This window comes from Aulonocara stuartgranti (assembly GCF_965226115.1).
Source record: "Aulonocara stuartgranti genome assembly, chromosome: 17".
Classification (NCBI taxonomy): Eukaryota; Metazoa; Chordata; class Actinopteri; order Cichliformes; family Cichlidae; genus Aulonocara; species Aulonocara stuartgranti.
Genome location: NC_138953.1, coordinates 35640673 through 35660616, shown reverse-complemented (window position 1 = coordinate 35660616; position 19944 = coordinate 35640673). Strand labels below are relative to the sequence as shown.

The 19944-nt window shown below is 42.8% G+C and overlaps 1 long non-coding RNA gene across 1 annotated transcript in view; it reads right to left on the bottom strand.

Moving 5' to 3' along the window:
• Positions 1–208: 208 nt before the first annotated feature.
• LOC309692790 overlaps positions 209–19944 on the bottom strand; it is a 47264-nt gene continuing 27528 nt past the window's right edge. Inside the window, exon 4 of the long non-coding RNA XR_014272455.1 lies at positions 209–916. This is a non-coding gene — a long non-coding RNA (uncharacterized lncRNA). The remainder of the gene's footprint in view (positions 917–19944) is intronic.

Below are 19944 nucleotides of genomic sequence, written 5' to 3'. Positions count from 1 at the left end.
CCGGGAGGACCCGGGGTAGAGGTGGGTTGCAAGGTAGCTTGCAGGTGCAAACTCCTTAAACAGTATGGCTGTATGAGATTTCCTAACTGGATGCAGATGGTAATATGGGCTGGTACTGGGTTCAACTGTTGTCAGTTGATCTACCAGGAATCAAAAAAATCAATACAACAAAAGTTCTTATTATATAACAAGGAGTATATGATGAAATTACAATTACATTTAACAGTCTAAAGTAAAACCTGACTGTTTTTTGTATTGTAACTACGTAATGGTTTCTGAAACAAGATGAGCTCTCAACTCAGTGGTTATTGTACGGTGGCCGGGAGAGGTCAAACTTAAGAAAACAATATCATTGAAAAAGGCTCCAAAAGCAGAAAAAACAGAAGTTAATAAAGCACAATGAAAGTAGGAAAAACAAAATCACACAACAACCTTTCTTGGGGAGACAATAAAGTGACGGACTAGCAGGAACCAAAAAATGCAAAGAACTGTGACACGCAAAGGAAGAGGAGGACTCATCTGTGTTGTAAGGGAGAAAAACATGCAGATTGTGCAGATCAGTGGGACTAATAAACTTTTATGCATTTTTGACAGCTTGCATTAAACTGTGCTTATCATTGCACCATTTTATCATTATCTTCACATCGAAAAAAGAAAGTTAACTATAAAATAAACAAGGCAGTTCCAGTTAAGTTAAAAGAAAATAAATATAGTCAGTGATACGTTAAACAGCAGGCACTGACACATTGAGCATGAATTTACTCAGTTCTCTTGCTGCGTTCTCATCTCGTGCATGGACGTGAAAATACTCGTAAGCATGCGGCGGCCCTCCTACATCCACAGACATCACGGTTCGGCCGACCAGTGGCTCCAGCCTTATTAGAAGCCCACTAGATTGAAGAACCCAGACCTGACCCTGGAGAGCGGGAAAAGATGGCGAGAGAGGATGACGAGTGCAGTTAGAGTAAGAGCAGAGTGAACAGCCACATTATCACATTTCCTGCCGCTATTTTCCAATTAGCTCGGTATCGATCAGCTCGCAAGCCCCTTGACGCACTGTGCCTTTCACTGACTGGGCTCGAAGCCACTTTCTATCCAACTTGTGGGTGGATTTCACCACACAGTGAAGGTGAACAGGCAAGCTCGCCCGACAAACTGTCCAGGTTATGCCAGTATAACATGGAGAAGCTCTGACGTTGCTTTTATCCATTTCTACCTGCCTTTATAATGAAAGTTGGGCAGAGCAAGCAATCATTTTACCAATAAAAAAAAGCAGCTCTTTAAAAATAATCCCAGATGTACTTTTCCTGGAATAATAACAAGGTTACTCAAGGTTGAACACGCTGCATGATGTGAGGATGCTTCTTTATATAAAGTATTCACATATGTAGGGCAGCACGTGCTTTTTATTATTTGCATCTGAGGAGCCATTTCTCATAGTTAAAATAACTGAGTATTTCATCATAACTGTTCAGCACAATTACTGATCAGCTCCCAAAATGACTGTGTATATGTGACTCAGAGCCCATGAGTGATGTATAAGAGGAAGGGAGGGTTAAAGTCCTAGTGATCAAAAACAAAAATATGACAGTGCTGGAGATATCTCTCTTTAATCTGCTGCCTTTCTCTATCTGCACAGTCCATTACCCAGCAGCAGAGAGATTGTTCACTGTTGATAAACAACTTTATATAGAACTCAGCATCAGTTACATTTCTGGCCATCTTGTTGCATTGGCACAAGCTGTGAACCCCTCAGAAAGTGCATAGCGTGGTGTTATAAACAGGAACTATGTTAGCCAGCAGCATTTACTGATCACACACAGCAACATGAGCAATAATTTGGAGTTTCAAGTGTTTCTGGACAGCTGACAAACTCTAGTTCAGTTTTCAATCTACTTCAGGCTTCAATCTCCACCAAATCTGGCAGAAATACCTGACACGCCAGCCTCAAAAAAACACAAATCTTTCCTCACCAGCCAGCCACTAATTCTGTCTATCTGACATTTAGCACTGGGTAAAAAGTGTAAAATGAGTTTATCAGCATCTTTGCACTGAATGAAAACGGGGCTGATGAGAGAGCCGCGTGAACCAAAACAGTAAAACCAAAACAAATGAAAGACAATATGAAATTATGATGATTATAAAGCTCGGGCAGCAGAGTCTGGTGATAATTCTCTGTGGTTCATCTGGGTTTATTTTTGCTTTTTTGTTTTAATTTCTCAAAACCATAAACCACTTTCCAAACTGCATTCACACACCCTCAGTCGCTCCTGGCAAAATCAAACAATCACATCAAACCAGCTTTATCAAAACCAAACAACATTTTCAGTGGTACAAGTGACAACACTGCTGGGAATTCATTACACACACTGCATCAAAAAGAAAACAGTCAACTTGTAAATCTACAAAATTAAAAACAGTGACTGATAGAAGTTATTTTTCACAGCCTGGCGTCTGTATATGGCCAAAGTGATTTACTGCAACATTTGTAACCCAGCTCGTCTGAGGCATGCTCACATTGTTGTGTGTCCCATGTACCTCATTCCCAGCAGCCTTTACTGTCAAAAAGGCATTTCGTATCACTATGGAAGCAACAAAACATACTTGACCCTATATTGAATCTTTTAACAAGCAAATCCCTGCAGTGTCCCGTATATGATTATGCAATTTTTATTACAGTGATACATGTTTTTGGTAAGATTATATTGTATGATTATACTTTAATTTTTAAATTAGTTTATATACACTAAAAAGGCAACATTTACCAAAAAATATTCGCATGTGTAGGACTACTTCAAAACTGAATAGCTTTTTTTTTTGCAAATGAATCTGCTGTCAACAGGTCAGTTTGCATAAATGAATCTATTTTCCAGGTAACATCTAACAGCTTTAAAAATAGTAGAAGAAAAAAGCATTTGCTGTAATTTTGGCTAAGGACCAGCTGCAGGTCGAGCACACGAATGAGGTATTAGTGTTTGAGGCAAACAAATCTGCCTGCATACAGTTAAATTCTACATTTCCTCAGCAACTTCACATTTAGGTGTCCTGTTTTTGGGCTGTGGAACTGGAGCATTGATGGAGGCACAAGGAAGTGGCCAGCTGTAAACATCTGACTTTTTACATCGACAAGGTGAGGACTTGGAGGTACAGGCAGTGCACTTCGAAAAATTTCACTTTTATAAGTGAAGAAATCCAGGAATTACTTAAAGCATTGATAAAAAAAAAAAAAATTAAGTCTTAATGGGCAAAGAGTTGGTCAAAAGAGCCAAATGAAGCTCTAACACTAAAGTTTGGAGATCCGTGATGGTTGAAAAAGAAATTGTTGTAAGTTGTTATGTGGTAGGTGCAAGTCTCATGAGACTCTATTTTCATTTTCTCAAGCAAAAGAGGTATAAATAATTAACTAGAAATTAAACACGCATGTTATATAAGTAAAAGCCAACAAAAAACAGTTCATGAGATATAAAGGTTTTTTTAAGCCTTCTAAATAAAATGTAAACATTTATTAAATTCAGATTTTTTCAATATTTGATTTCTAAATAGGCCAGGCTGTAATGGTCACAGTTGCTTAAAAGTTTTCGTTCTGCACTCATATTTGATTATAATTTTAAAACATTCTGAAAATGAGGCAATGCTTGCTTAAAGGTAAAGTGTGTAAAATCGTATCACTCATTGGATGGCAGATTACAGTCAACTGTACTGACTGTTTCTTACCCATCCCAAATCAAGTGCGTAATCCTTGAAACACTGGCTGCCGTTCGTCTGTTGTGAGTGTAGACTGTCAGTCCACTGCCTACCTCAGCTGGCAGCCACGTCTTCTGTTGGTAGACAGCACAGTCAGGAGAGCTGTTGAGTATGTGCTGAACTTTTCTGTTGATAAGCGTTGCTGTTTTTGTCGCTCTTAGCTGCTGTTAGTCTCTGTTAGCTGCTGTTAGTGAAACTTTCTTTAAGCGGATCAAACATCACGTAGTAGATAAACTCTCACATGATGTGAGAATATAATCAAGCGGTTTATCAGTGGGATTTTTGGAGACTTAGCTGGCAAACGGCTTTTGTTGCTATTTAGCCAACTCATGATCGGAGGGTAACATGTCTAATATGCTGACAACGAGGAATAAGGAAAACTTTTCATGACACAACATTAGTTTTTCCTACTAAATAAACTAATGTAAGACTTTGGTTCACTGACACAATAAATGGGTTTAGGACACAGAATTTGAGTCACCAGATTGTAATTAGGTGTTTAACAATTCAGTGAAATTCTAGCAGCTCTCCTCACGTTACACAATCACTTTATGTCACTGCTAATATCAAAAGGTTTAACTTTATTTGATTTTAGTGATACTATAAGGAACAGTTTCACTGTTGATTTTCAGTGCTTAGGTTTTTACTACCACTGTCACGGTTTGCGGGGCAAGCCGTGTGGAGTTGTAGAAAAGGACCCAAAAGGCGGCAGCTCTGGTGCAGGTGAATATTTATTTACAATGGTGGGCACAAAACAGCACTGGTGGAAAAACAAGAAACCGGAAACCTAAACTGGATAAGCTAATAACACAAACCAGAAACGAGGATGCAGGGAGGTCCGGGGAAATACACAAGAAGAGACGCAGGGAGACCGAGGGGAAACAACACAGACGAACCAGCGATTACTAAGACAGAAAATACAACTTAAATACACTCAGAACACAGGGAGATTACATACAGGTGGGAGACACAGCTGGGAGTGATTAACATGACGAGACCAGGGAGGCAAACTGAAAACACTCACATAAGACGCAGACCTTCACAATAAAACAGGAACCCACGGGGGGAACAGGGTAAACACCAATTAGAGAACAGAACCAAAATCGCGAAGAGAAAACACAAAACGCTGGGTCAAAAGGACCCAGGATCATGACAGTACCCCCCCCCCCTCAAAGGCTGGCTCCAGACAGCCCAACAAGAAACAAAACAGCCAGAAAAAACAGAAAACAACCCGACCAGGGCGGGCGGCGGGGGCCCAGGAAGGAGGGCACGAAGCAAAACAAAACCGGAGCACCAGGCACTGGAGCTACTGGGGCCTGCGCTACAGGCGGCACTGGAGCTACTGGGGCCTGCGCTACAGGCGGCACTGGAGCTACTGGGGCCTGCGCTACAGGCGGCACTGGAGCTACTGGGGCCTGCGCTACAGGCGGCACTGGAGCTACTGGGGCCTGCGCTACAGGCGGCACTGGAGCTACTGGGGCCTGCGCTACAGGCGGCACTGGAGCTACTGGGGCCTGCGCTACAGGCGGCACTGGAGACTGAGCTGAAGGGGGCACAGGAGCTGAAGGGGGCACAGGAGCTGAAGGGGGCACAGGAGCTGAAGGGGGCACAGGAGCTGAAGGGGGCACAGGAGCTGAAGGAGGCACAGGAGACTGAGCTGAGAGTAGCACTGGCTGCGGGGGAGCTAACCGAGCTGAGAATGGCTGCGGGGGAGCTAACCGAGCTGAGAATGGCTGCGGGGGAGCTAACCGAGCTGAGAGTGGCTGCGGGGGAGCTAACCGAGCTGAGAGTGGCTGCGGGGGAGCTAACCGAGCTGAGAGTGGCTGCGGGGGAGCTAACCGAGCTGCCGGTAGCTGCACAGGCGATAAGCAGCTCGCGTTGACATCCGCCACACAAAACGCAGCCCCTGAATGAACAGTCATGCAGTCTGAAAATGAAGAGTCCTCACTAACCACAGCCGGCGATTTAGAAGCCCGAACGTCCGGCTGTGGGGTGGCGCGCTTGCGGCGCGATCGGCGTTTCCTCCCCGCAGACGGCTCCGACGGGCCGGGCAAGATCACATCCGGCGAGTCGGGCAGCGAAGCAGGAGTGGCTGAGAGAAGGTGAGGTGTGTGCCGGAGAAAAGCCTGTATGGTCGGAGGAAGTGAATTCAGTAGCCATGGCAGGCCGGAAAAGAGACGTTGTAGCCGACCTTCCACGGCGCGGCGAAGCTCGTACGGAGGATTCTCCAGCCACAGCCCGAGGAGGATCTCCACATTGTAGCCGATGTCTTCCTGGAGCTCCTCGGACGGATTGACTGCCGCTGGGTCCATGGTGGCTGGTTCGTTCTGTCACGGTTTGCGGGGCAAGCCGTGTGGAGTTGTAGAAAAGGACCCAAAAGGCGGCAGCTCTGGTGCAGGTGAATATTTATTTACAATGGTGGGCACAAAACAGCACTGGTGGAAAAACAAGAAACCGGAAACCTAAACTGGATAAGCTAATAACACAAACCAGAAACGAGGATGCAGGGAGGTCCGGGGAAATACACAAGAAGAGACGCAGGGAGACCGAGGGGAAACAACACAGACGAACCAGCGATTACTAAGACAGAAAATACAACTTAAATACACTCAGAACACAGGGAGATTACACACAGGTGGGAGACACAGCTGGGAGTGATTAACATGACGAGACCAGGGAGGCAAACTGAAAACACTCACATAAGACGCAGACCTTCACAATAAAACAGGAACCCACGGGGGGAACAGGGTAAACACCAATTAGAGAACAGAACCAAAATCGCGAAGAGAAAACACAAAACGCTGGGTCAAAAGGACCCAGGATCATGACAACCACTGCTTTGTCTTTGATTTCATTCCAGCAGCAAAAGGTGCCTCGCTGCAATACCCATCTGTAATGCAAATGAAATTACAAGGTTTATTTCAAGGCACAGTTACTTGAAAAACTCTCCTAACAAATGCATTTGCATTTGAAAGTAGTAAAAAAAAGACAATAGCAAACACTCAGGTGTTTGCACTGTTTTCCTATATATTAAACCAATGCCTGCACTATTACTGTGATGGACAGACAAACAAAGGCATGAATGGAGTCCAATCAATGCTCCCTCCCAAATACACACACACACACACACACACACACACACACACACACACACAACTTGATTATGGAGAGGGCATTCATCACACCACATTAGCACATTTTCTGTTATGTTTTTTTGTACATCTGTAGAGCAGAGTACAGGATTTGGAAGAGACAGGGCTTAAATAAACAAATCTATCAGATGCTATCTTTCTGTTTTATGTACTGCACCAAATTTTTCCTTCAGTTTTGTGGGGGTTTTGTACTTGTGTCACCTAGAGAAGCATAAAGCTCATGAGAATGAGGAAACAAAAGCTCCTGTCAGTGAGGATCTGTTTGTATGTCCTGAACGAGCAGCACACTCTTATCTGAGCTCAGCAAAAGTTCCCATCGATTGGCCCGCTGATTGTGCGTCTGTCAGCCTACCTGTCCACTCCTCCCTCCCACCTTCTCCCCCGCTGGCCTCTCTCCTCCATCCATCCTCCTAACTCCTCCTCCTCCTCTCTGCCCAAGGCCTCATTGATCAGTCGTGCCCTGGCTCCTGCCCGCTGATCAGTCAGCTTGATGTCTTTTGTGTCTGGGTGAAGTGAATAAACTATTGGGCCAATCGAACGGGAAGCAAGGGGCCAAGAGAGTCGGTGCTTGGCCCCTTGAATGAGAGACTGAGAGGAAGGTGAGAGGAAGAAATGAAGGTGGGGATAGAGAGATGAAGCGGAGGGCAGGAGAGGTGAAGAGACAAGGATGAAGGGATGAACTGCCTCCCTTCTGAGATCAGAGAAATGGCACAAAAAAGGGTGGAAATTGAAGAAGTATAGGATAACGGATAAAGGGATGGAAGGCAGCATCCCAACCCACAGGGCCCCTAAGTTCAGAAAGCTCAGCAGTCCTCTTCCACCAAATTGAAAGCAGAACATCCATCTCCAATCCACACACTGATGACAAGCTCCTCAGATAAACACTACGAGTGGCAACCAATCCTTCTTGAGACTGTCAGCGTCCCCGAGGCTCTTCAGAGCTGTGGACATACAGAATAATTGCATTCATGATGCTGCATAAATTAGGCACCACCATAGGTGAGTGGAAAAGGCCTGACCACGAGGACCACAAATTTCTGAGCCTTCAAGGCTCAGATATGCCAGATTGACACTAAATACCAGGATAAGCAATCATTTCCATTTCATCCCTGTCAATAAGCATTTGATAAAGGGGTAAAACAGGAGGAGGGTATTTGTTATTATAATGAGTGAGGCTTTTATGATCATATCTTGTAGCAAGGTGACAGAAGATTGCACTGATGGATGCACAGATAGATGATGCATTTGTGGGGTAATACGGACACTCGGTGGAAGAAAATATTGGCGCTTATCAAAATAAATGGTATCCCGAAGTGCTGTGTGAAGGCATCAAGCATATATTCACATCCGGAAAGTTCCAAGAATTTCTGCTGGCAAAAAAAGGCAATACAATGATTGTTTTCGTTTAAATATTCCCCAAAGAGAAAAAAAATATCCAAGCTAAAAAAAATCTAAGGCACGCAAATAACTTGAGCACAAAATCCACATCGTTTTTAGCCAACTCATAATTGTGGCTTGCAATGACAGCTGATGCATTTTTAATCCCTCTTATAAAAACTGAAGACACAAACAAACATTTACCCTCTTTGGAAGCCCCTGGTTTGCTTGGGAATTGGTGCATTTTCTTTCTGTCCTCCATGTTTTCAGTCAATCGGTCTTTAGATAAAAAGAGCTTAGAAAGATTATCCCCCTGGCTTGAATGCCATTATCATTAATCAGTGTGTTATTGACTGCTCTGTCCTTTCCTGTTTCAAGTTCAGGCCTCCCTTAATCCACAGATTTTGCCCAGAAGACACACACTCAACTCTGGGAGGCTCAGTGCAGCTTGAACCATGCCCACCCTCGCAGGCACGAATCGATTTGCGGCGAGGCTTCTCCTGCCTTCCAATCAAAATGACCAAACATTGTGACTGGAGATGTAAATTCCCCCCTTATGGTGTCTGGAGGCTCATTTAGAAAATCTGTTACAAAGGCTAAAAGACTTTGAAGTCCTTATGTAACATTCAAATATATTATTGCAGACTGTGCAAAAACCGCACACATACATCTTTTAATGTTAATTAATACAAAATGAGCATCCTCAAATATTTTCAGTAAATACTTTTAAGTTAACTTTCAGTTATCTCTTGTGTTGTTTCCTATTTCATTTATCATTTAGCTTGATTTACCTCCTACCTCTCCTTGCTGTGTTTGATTAATTCATTGCATACATTTAGTCTTTCTCCTTGTTGTCTGTCACACTGTCTTTCACCACTCCCTGCTTGCCCCTTTGAATTCCCCAAGTTTACTTTCCCTGTTTGGGCCACTAAAATTGGGGCTTTAATTTTTCTTTAGAATTTACTGCCTGCACACAGCCTTTGTTATGCTCTTTTCATTCAGTTTTATCAAATGTTTTTCCAGTTTTTTCTACCTCCAATCTCAATCACACAACATAATTCTTTGTACAAATATCCATCTTTGTGAGGTTAAATGCAACGCATGTTAAAAATCAACTGAAATTACATTGTACTGATGTCCAGTGCTAGAGCTAATCTCTGCTTACACAGGCGTGCCAGACAAAACCAGTAGTAGAGTACTGCTTACTGTACAACAATGATGCGCAAAACCAATTTAAACAAGAATACAGTACTGCCCAAAAGTCTCGAGTCATTTCTTTACTTACTTTGCTGAAAAAATGGGAGACAGATGCAGCAATTTATTGAAACATGGAAATACAGTGTATAAGTCAAAACAGAGTTTGTTCAGTTCTAACAAGGGTAAATGTACATTTTTTGAACCACCACCTTTATTCTTCAACATTCCAAGACAAGCTTTCTTTTCATTTCTTTAATTTGTCTTCAGCAGTAGTTCTCCAGGCTTCTGCAAAGACATTGAAAACTCTTATTTGGATGTTGGCTGCCTTTTGTTGCATTTTCTGTCGAGATGATCCCACACTGCTTCAATAATGATAAGTTCCAGGCTCTGATAGACTGATAGTGTTCCACTGTGTATTTTTCAGCAAGCACTGGGAAGATATGTGTGATCATTGTCATGCTAAAAAATTGATGTTTCAATCAGACACTTTTAGAAGTGGTATTAACCCTTTAAGACCTACCATAGAACCAAGTCCGCCAGAGCTTATATTATATTTTTACATGTTGTGGAGCCATTTTTGGGAGCATTTCAAGTTGATATACATCAATACAACCATTATAGCCCAAATTGTAATAATATGTATGCATTAAGTGTATAGTAATTACATAAATTGCAAAAAAGTGCAATAAACTACCAAAAAATTGAAAATCGTTTTTGTTTTTTTAACATATATTTCTAATTAGAGAAATTTAAGAGGCTTATCCCTCAAAACTGTAAATACAAAAAAGTTGCACAAAATAGTTTCCCACCACAGGAAATTAATTTTGAGTGTCTTCATATTTTTATTTTTGAAATACACCAATTTTTATATACTGCAGGAAAAACGAAAATAAATATTATAATGCAAATTTGCAAAAAAAACCAGCATATGCATCAAAATAAACTATTTCCAGCAGTGCAATTTGAGTCCTAAGCATCCCAGAAACGATACAGTTTCCCTTCCTTAAGAATGGCTTCTTGACAGCGACCAATGAGTCCATTTCTGATTAGGCGTCAGTGAACAGTAGATGGATCAGCTGGAGGGTCAGATTCATCTCTTAGTTCCTGTGCCATGTCTTTGCTGATTTCTTTCCTATTTCTTAAGCATATTACTTAAAAATATCATTTATCTGCTATAGATAGTTTTTTAGACCTGTCACTTCTTTGGTCTTCCACTTGTCCAGTTTCCTCAAATTTTTTTAAGTACACACTGCACACCGTTCCGAGATAGCTCTCTGGAAATCCCTTTTCAGTTGTAAAAATACAATTTTATGCCAAACTGTGTGGTAGTTGGCATTTTTTTTAAAGAATGGGAACAAATTAAGCGATTCATTTTTACTCTCAATCCCTTAAGATACAACTTTAAACAGCTTTTTTGCTAAGTTCTCTGTTATGTTAGATACAACACTGATTCATCCCGTGACTTAGATTCCTTTTTAATGCTTTAATGATACAAAGGTTAATGCTAATTCGCTTAGAAAAACAACACAAACATTTTATTGAAAATGGTCAGATAGAACCTCTGGACTGAAAATTAGAGAAAACTTTTGCAAAGACTTTGATTTGTGGTTACCTAGGCAAACACAAACCACATTAAAGTACCAGGAACTTATATAATCCACAGGGGAATGGATGACAGTCATAATCAGCACTAAACAAAGTGCACTTGAGTGAGGCGTTGAACTCGCAGCGGCTCACCAGCTGCGCATTGTGCTACAGTTTAACCTAAAAATGTAAAACACACAGTCACGGGCAATCCCAGGCGCTTCCCAGTCATATCACGGGAATTGATGTTGCCAGGCATGTTTGTGCTGGAGTACAAATCATGCTGTCAGTTTCAGTGCGCCTGTCAAAGAAGCAAGACATCAACACAGCCAGACGGGGACGACAGGAAACACACTGACACAGTATGAGTCAATGGGGAGGGAAGTAGCCTTGAGCGACGATTGGAGAAGCGTGTGTGTTTGTGTATTAAAGGAGCTCGTGTGCAAGCATTGATGTGGTTTCAGTTGTGCCGGACTGGCTGTAGGGGGTATTTATCTGTGCGAGCACATATATCACCTACAGTTCACAGTGTTGTGTATCCATCAGTAAATATGAGCCGTGTCTGATCAATAACCTCAACCGAAGAAAAGCTTAAGGCTTTACTTTATTAACTTTGCCCAGTTGAAATCCTGTGCCTCCCTTGTGTTCCGGTGTGCCTGCTCGCATGTTTTATGTCCGCAAACATGTCTGTGTGAGGATGTGTGCAGGCGTGTTTGCTTACAGGCAAGGCGTGTTAGCTTAACTGTGTTTGTGTGCGCCGTTGTTTACATTGTTTAACACGCGTTGGGTGAGGCTGTGTGCGTTTCAGGCTTTCGCCCGCTCCCTGCTGTTGAATACAGCTATTTACAGACTGCACTTTACTGACACATACAGCCTGGTCAAATAGATGGAGATAATCTATGCAAATGTAACACAGTCTTTTCTCAATCAAAAGCTATTTAGCTGCCTGTGTATCTTCCTGTACGTGTTCATTGAGAACAGTTCCCAGAGGGCTTCTAGTGAAGCTGGTTTGGTAATATGAGGCTGATTAAAAACATTACAAATTGGTTTGTTTAGTTGCAGGAACGCCAGACAAATTGGTGTTCTTTTAATGTCACAAGCTGTTTTTTTTTTCATGTTGTTGTTGTGAGTCACAGAATGTGTACCTGCAAAAGCAAAAAGGATCCCAGGTAGGCAGAGTAAAACAGTCAAATAGATGCTGTAGTCAACAGTTCTGTATGGGGGACTTTGTGTAAGGCAAAAAGTGTTGCTTAAAGTGACAAATCCATAGATAATTCGACAGCTTTGCAGCCCATTTTAACCAGCAGGCTTGCTTTGCATACCTGCTCTTTTATAGAAACACCTTGTTAACTGTCGAAAACACTTTCGACAGAGGAGGAGTTGGCCGTCCGACTGCAGTCTGGAGTGTGGGGCCTCCCTGCTGCTGCGGAGTCGGGGCGGTCTGCCTCCCCCCACCGCAGGGAAAAGGGTAACACCACCTGGGTCTGGGTGCAGTTCCCCCTCCAGGGGCAAGGGTACCTAGACCCGGTTTGTAGAGTACGCTTGGGGAGTGTGATCGTGTGTACAGCGTCTCTTTATGTCTGTCTCCACGTTGGTTGAGTGTGGAGTAAGTGCATATGAGAGCATGAGGGTGGGAATGGATGTTTGTATATGTGTGTGCCTGTATTTCTGTGTCTATATGTCAGGTTGGGTGTCAGGCGCCACCTCTCTGGGGACATCTCAGGCCCTCCAAGGTTTGGAGGCCTATCTCCCCCTACCACCACTTCCCCTGCCAGTGGCGGACTCCCTCAGACATCGGTGCGTTGGTGGTTCTTTGTGTCCGGGGGTGGGCGTCCAGGTACACACCGGCTCACTCCTTGGCGGCCGCTTATCGGGGCCTGGAGCCTGGGGCTCACTCGGGCCACTTCGGAGGTGGGGTGCCCCCGGCCTCTCGGCCTGGGGCTCGGTCACTCAGGCACGGCTGGCTGCCAGCGGAGCTCACGGGCGCGTCACTGCAACTCCCCCTGGCTTCTGCTCCGCGGCTGCTGAGTGAGCCCTCATCTGGGACTCTCCTCAGCTCTTTCTGGGACAGTGGCGCGGCTGCCCCTCTGTTGGTCTTCCTTGGTCTCTTGTGTTCTGGGGGCCTCTGGATGTCTGGAGTTTTGATCTCCTCCATACCTGCTTCATGCCCTGGAGGACGGGGCTGTGCCCCCCCCCCCCCCACACCCTCTAGCAGATCATTACATGAAGGAACCTTTTAAAAAAACAAAAAACAAGCGCGTCCATGCTCACAGGTGTACACACGGGTGATCACACCCACAAACTACACCCTTTTTGGCTCCTACCTCAAAGCACACTGTGTTCTGTTGATCTTATGTGCTGCACAATAATGTTTAATATTTAGTATTTACTGTCATATTCCCATATATCATTGTGATGTTGTTTATTCTATTACTCTTGTTCTCTTCTGCTTGTTTTCTTTTTTTTCTCAGCAGGTGATCCAGGTGATTGATATATGCATTTTTTATTTCTTTTTTTTTTTTCTGCTCATTCTGTTGGTTTTTGTCTTTTGCCCTTCTCCCCCGTCCCTCTTCTCAGCTGTTTCTCTTTCCCTCTTTCTTTCTCCCCTTCTTTCCCCCAGTCAAGTCTGTCCCGTATTCAGTAAGTGAAAATAAAATAAACAATAAAAGGTGAATCAAATGGACCATTATGGCAAGGCTGGGATGGTCAATTTGGTAAAGTAAATCCGTTGGGCATCTTTCTTTGCCTTTAGACAACAATTCTGATGGCAAAAGAGCCAACCGGGACAGGCAAAAAAAAAAAAAAAAAACTGTCGAAAACACTTATCAGCCACCTTATTATGTTTGTTTCTCATTAACGCAAATATTTAATCAGCCAACCTGCTGAAGTTAAAACTGAATGTGTAAAAAAGTACTTCAGAAACTGCTGATCTTAAGGGATTTCCCCACACAACCATCTCTCTGGGTGAAAATGCGTTGCTGGTGTTCAGAGATCAGATGAGCTTCCTGCTTTTAAGAACCTAATAGTAAACCACTCGTTACAACTAAGGTATGTACACAGTAAGAGAATTTCTGAATGATGAACACATCAAACCTTGTAGCAGATGGGCTACAGCAGCAGAAGACCACACTGGTGCCACCCCTATCACCTATGAGCAGGAAGCTGAGGCTATAGTTCACATTGCCTCGCTAAAATTGGACAATAGAAGACCGGAAAAACAGTGTCTGATCTGGAGTTTAATTTCTGCTGGGGACATTCACATGGTAGATTTCATATTCATCATTTGGCATAAACAAAATAAAAAGCATGAATCCAGACTGCTTTCTTGGTTTAGGTTGTTGCACGTGGTGTAATTTCTAGACACATTTTAGGCCTTTTAGTACCAACTGAGCAATGTTGAAACACCACAGCCTACCTGAGTATTGTTGCTGACGATGCCCATCCTTTTATGAACACAGGAGGATGTCACAAAACTCGAATCCTCTCAAACTGGTGTCTTGAACCTTTGGGGAATTCTGAGGAATGTTTCCAGCAGCTTTGAAAGCAGGCATTCAAACTGGTCTTAAAGTTACACAGTGTTACAGACGGGCTCTGAGCTTGATTTTGGTTTTTTACTTCCAAGTGTAAGCAGGTCTAATAATCCCAATAAGTAAGTCAGCAAGTAGACGATGAACACATTGAAGCATTTGGCTCCTAAAGTGCCAGATCATTTTCCTATGGATTACGTGAGACCAAAACAGAGTAAAAAGAGTAATGGCTTTAGACATATTTATCAAACCACCTGGACCACAATGACAAATAAATGATAAAATGCCCATGCACTTCAGTAGATGGCTGTCTGGTAACACATTAGCTGTAAAAGCACCGCTTTAAAAGGTGTTCAGTGCTATAGAGCAGCTTTACAGCTTGTTTAATTGCTCATGGGTCTCCACAAATCAACAGATGCATTTTGAAGAGGACAAATTTGTATTTCACTCTTACATGCAATGTGCAGGTTGAAAGACATAGTAGCTGTCCCTGTTTTCAGTGCTGGCCATGAAGGAACCCTTGTCAGGTACAATGGAGGATATAGTAAAGATTATAATTGGTTAATATGTAACATAGAAAGACTACCTTAGGTATCCTTTTCACAGAAATAGCATATAGGCCTGTTAGTAGTGTTTTCTCTCTTCCAAATGAAAAATGAAGAGGAACTCTGGATTTAAAAAGAATTTTTAAATACATACAACTGACTTGGGATATTAGGCCTGTCCGTCATCTCTTACGCTGGACCTAAATTAGAAAAAGATCACTGTTTAGTCCCATATGGCATATGAATACTGCTGGACTAATGCATAATAAAGCTGCCTCATGCCTTGTGATATTTTCATTAACAACAGCGTGTGATTTAATCAGCTAAAGTCAATGAAAAGCTATTCTGTTTTTAACATATTGCTCATAGCTGTTATGGATTTGGTGTTTTTATTCAATAAACATTTGATCGTGATGATACGGCTTTAACCCTAAGTGGTAGTGGTTCTGTAGAGCAGTTTTCTAAAGTAACCTCTATACATGTAGTGATTCGTTTAGTTTGCACTATTTTTAATTTTCATTAACTGTCATAGTCATCCTGAAAGATTTTTATTGATTGAGGTTCAATGTGTTGCTCAAGGGCAATCTGACAACATCCATGGCTGCTGATGGATACGTACTGCGTAACAGGATAGTTTTTAACTACCACAACGCCCTTCCGCATGTCCATGTCTTCCTTGTCTTTGCCGCAGTCCCCTCTCTGTCTGAAACCCATCAACACCATTCCTTTATGCACGCAAAAATTATTATTTTTTCATCCTACTTTCTGTACAGATTTCCTCTAGTTAACACATGGCTGAGTTCAGAGCCAAAAACCTGCCTCTCCCAAAAAGACCCCCACCTCCCCTCGCCCTGCTGTTCTCATCTCCCTCTCTCCTTCCCCACCTCTACTATCTCTCCGTCTCCTTGCCCTCCTCCTTCACTCTCCCCCTCTCCTCCCTTCCTGCTACGAACTCCAAAGTCTCCTAATTCCTGTCATGCTAATTGGAGCTGACAGACACAGCTAATTATGCGCAGATAATCTGCTGCATCTGACTAATTATAATTCCCATTAGCTGCCGATAATGCTCATTAGATTAACTTTCTCCAGGAGAAATTGGAAATAATAGGCCTGGCTCTATGCTGCATCTTTCTGGTAATAGGGGTGCATGTGGCAGGGAGGACCAGTGTTTGTCAAGGAGACGAGCTGTTTGTTCTCAATGGCCATGGTAGAAATGGATGCACCGTCTGATCCAAATGATATCTGATACATCTTGACTGCTGCTGCTGAAGCTGAGAGTGTTACAGAATAACAACATGTGTGCCTGTGTAAGGTCAGAGAAGAACAAGTGCACAAGAACATATATTTCTTTTCAGATATATAATCTTTAAGACACTGAAAATGTTTATAGAACACATCTGCCTTACTTGCTAAAGCTTCTTACTGATGAATCAAGTGATGCAGAGTAAGAAGTCTGTGTAGCACTGCTGGTAATGTCACTGCCACTGGTAATCATAACATAGTTGTACACATCTGTGATGATCCGTGAAAGTTCAAGACGGAAACTAGCTGGCTGCAGTCCATTAGCCCCTCTGCATCATGACTACTATAAACCACCAATCACACGCACTTCCCCATGAACAGGGAAAACTGTTTATTTCTTGCCCACTCAGTTTACCGCTGGGTGAGCCACCCTCACATTTGCTGCATGATATGGCAATTATTCTTCTTTGGTTCACTCAACACCAGTTATCATCTGCTTACATGTGCTTTTATGTACTTCGAAGAGGGATATTATTTACCCCTTGGAAAGTCATGCACCAGCATCAGCATGCAAACTGTAAAAGCAGGTCTATTCACTGCTGCAGCTTTAGTGGTGCCATCAGTTACACACAACACGTTCTCACTCCCAAAGCGTAACATTTTACGCTAGGTGACAAATTGTCAACATATTACGTTTTCGGCTACCCACCACGTTCCTAAATGACGACCTCGGGAAAATGACGACATATGAGAACCGCCTGGACTCAATCTACACATGTTCGCTCTTTTTCTTCAAATCGTGGGCTGCATTGACCTGACGTGTAGTTACATTTCTCTTGAGATGCACGTCAGGTTACGTGAAAGGTTACGCGTAGTGTTAAAAGGAGTTAATTCTTACGTCGTAAGTTATGATGTCGGTTTACCACTGAAGCATAATTCAGGTATCACTGTATCACTCCCTGCATTTATGTAGTGAAAAGAAGACCTATACAGTTTTTTTAACCAGTTGCCCATAAAATCTAAAGTGTTAAAAATATAAGAATTTTTTTAAACTAATTTTATCTGCTTTTGGTTCATTTCAGTTCAATTTGAAAGTTTTTGCCTATTTGCCTCTGCTCCCTATTGCACCACACCTCTCTACTGCTCTGCAATGAATGTATCATGGAGATAAAAGATGCACACAGATGAAGTGGACAAAAGGTGAAAGCAACCCAGTAAGAGCACTAAAAGACCTGGTGCCAGGAGAATAACCTCCTCCTAAACATCAGCAAGACTGAGGAGCTAATCGTGGACTTCACTACAAAGCAGGCGAGGAATTACAAACCCCTCATCATCAGTGGCCCGCCAGTGGAGAGAGTGGACAGTTTCCGATACCTGGGTGCCCACATCACTCAGGACCTGTCATGGTCCTGCCACATCAACACCCTGGTTAAGAAAGCCCGTCAGCGTCTCTTCTTCCTCAGAAGACTTAGAGACTTCCATCTGCCACTGAAGGTGCTCAAGAACTTCTGCTCCTGCACCATCGAGAGCGTCCTGACGGCAAACATCTGCACCTGGTTTGGGAACAGCACCAAGCAGGACAGACGAGATTAGCAAAGAGTGGTGCGCTCAGCCGAACGCATCATTCAATCAGAGCTCCCTGACCTGCTGTCCATCTACACCAAGCGGTGCAAGTCCAAAGCTAGGAAGATTATGATGGACCTCTCCCATCCCAACAATGGACTCTTCTCACTGTTGAGGTCTGGGAAGCACTTCCGCTCCCTTAAGGCCAAAACAGAGAGAATGAGGAGGAGCTTCTTCCCCCAGGCTATTCGGGCCCTGAACCAGGTGTAGGACTGGACTCTCCCAAACACGTCACTATAAGACTGGACTCTCACACACGTCACCACACGCACCACCACACATTTCCTATAATCCTATAATTCCTATAATTTATAATCTTTATAATCTCTTCTGCTATTTGCACATTCTTTACTGTAAATTCCTAAGTTAATTTGTAAATTCTGTAGTAAACTGTAAATTGTAAATATTGTAAAACTTGTAAAGCTTTTTCTTCTGTCATTTAATGGTCGGGCATTGTACAGCTACAAGCATTTCACCCCCATGTCATACTGTGTATGGTTGTGTGTGTGTGACAAATAAAATTTGAATTTGAATTTGATTTGAAGGTTCCCAAGAACTGTTATACTGTGTATGTGGGGACACATACATGGTGTATCTGAAAATCACGCCAAAATATCTGAATATGAGTTGGTTTGACTGGTATGCTAGCTTGTTTCTGGTCTGAAATGCTTCAGTTTTAGTAAAACATCCAGCTGCCCTGTCTGATAGCAAAGTGTACTAACAATGTTAATTTTTTTGTTGAATTATCAATCTGTCATAATTCTGGATTCATACATTGGTTTCTTTTGCCTTACAGTGGTTTCTGGTATACTGATGCATCACTATACATGGAGATATTTTCTTTACTTTTACAGCTGATGAAATAACGCGTTGTTTGAATTAAATCTCAACAAGAGGATGCTATTGAGTTGGCATCAATGCCTTTGGAGTACAAGAAATAGAGAAATCCTCTGTTATGGTTGCTAAAGCTATGAGAGCAATTGGACACAGAAACCAAATGTAATTTATTGATGCAGTGTGGGGCCGAGGAGCCCAAAGCCTGGGGAACACACAGGCCCTAAAACCCACAAATGGGATATTGATCGCTTTGAAAGGCGAGAAGAAAAAAAAAGTTGTATTTAACCATGAAGGGCTCACTTACTCTATCGAGTGGTTAACATTCTCTCTTTCTGCCTCTCTTTTTCTCCCATAGCAATTTACACACACATACATTCAACAGAGTATGTTCCTATGACAACCCATCAATCTGCCCATCGGGAGCTGACAGCACCTCGGGGTGTATAAGATTCTATAGTGAACCTTTGTCTACTGTACTCTTCACTGGTATGGGACAAAGGGAGAGCTCAGTATCCTTTGCTCCAGTTGTGTGTATTCATCTCCTTACTCAGCCCCTGGGGACAGCTATAATCCACTATGTGTGTCTGCTGCCCACATGCCCGCTCGCCTCTGGATGTGCACTCACATTTGCAGTGTCCTGATTTTGATTATTTTCCCCAAAACAAGTACACATAATAAGAAAATAAGCATCAAACAATGAGGAAAAAGAACATCCACTTTGTGCGAACTACTGCCAGCTACAAGCAAGATCTGTTGGCTAATCGCAAGCTTTGCTGCATTGCTCGCTGCCATATATTTTAAAACACAAGTCAGGGCTGAAACCATAGCAACAATGCTTAAGCAACAAGGGAAACAAAACCACACTTATTACCTGCATGAAAATGTTCAAACCTACCGAAACTCTGCTGTCTCCCTGTACATGTGCAGAGAAATGCCCCTAAGTGGTGTTTTCCAGAGGGGGGGGGGGGGGGGGGGGTAAAAAAGAAACAGGGTAAACAATAAAAGTGTGATTACAGGACTGCTAAGTCAGAGCTTAAAAAAGGAAAGAAAGAAACAGCACACAAAAGGAGTTCAATTTCATTTTGTATTTCATGTTTGGGTAGCTTCAGGCTGTCC